We start from the raw sequence: 316 nt of genomic DNA on the forward strand, positions 1-316 counted from the left end.
GCAGAGCCCAGGGCTGCTGCCAGACATGAGGAAAAGGATTTTATCCTTTAATCAAGACGGAAAAGTGTCTGCCTTGAGGACAGAGCTCGAGCTCTCCCACTTTTTCTGTCTGGAAGCAGGCTGGGAAAGCAGGCTTCAACTCAGCCCGGAGTGAGACGGGATTGCAGCAAGACCCGCGAGCGTGTCGGTACCTGCCTGGCTGTGCCAAGCAGCAGCAACGCCTGGGCTGCAGGGAGAGCTGCAGAAGAGAGCTCTGCATTCTGCACGGAGCTCGCAGGCTCCCAAAAAGCAGCAAGAAGCACCGGTGAGCCCAGCA

At 57.9% G+C, this 316-nt stretch overlaps 1 protein-coding gene across 1 annotated transcript in view; it reads right to left on the minus strand.

Annotated features, from left to right (window-relative positions):
- FKBP8 (FK506 binding protein 8, 38kDa) overlaps positions 1-316 on the minus strand; it is a gene marked incomplete at both ends in the record, with an annotated part of 3,725 nt that overhangs the window by 418 nt on the left and 2,991 nt on the right. The window lies entirely within an intron of this gene.

This window comes from Pterocles gutturalis, unplaced genomic scaffold (genome assembly GCF_000699245.1).
Source record: "Pterocles gutturalis isolate BGI_N339 unplaced genomic scaffold, ASM69924v1 scaffold25037, whole genome shotgun sequence".
NCBI classification, from domain to species: domain Eukaryota; kingdom Metazoa; phylum Chordata; class Aves; order Pterocliformes; family Pteroclidae; genus Pterocles; species Pterocles gutturalis.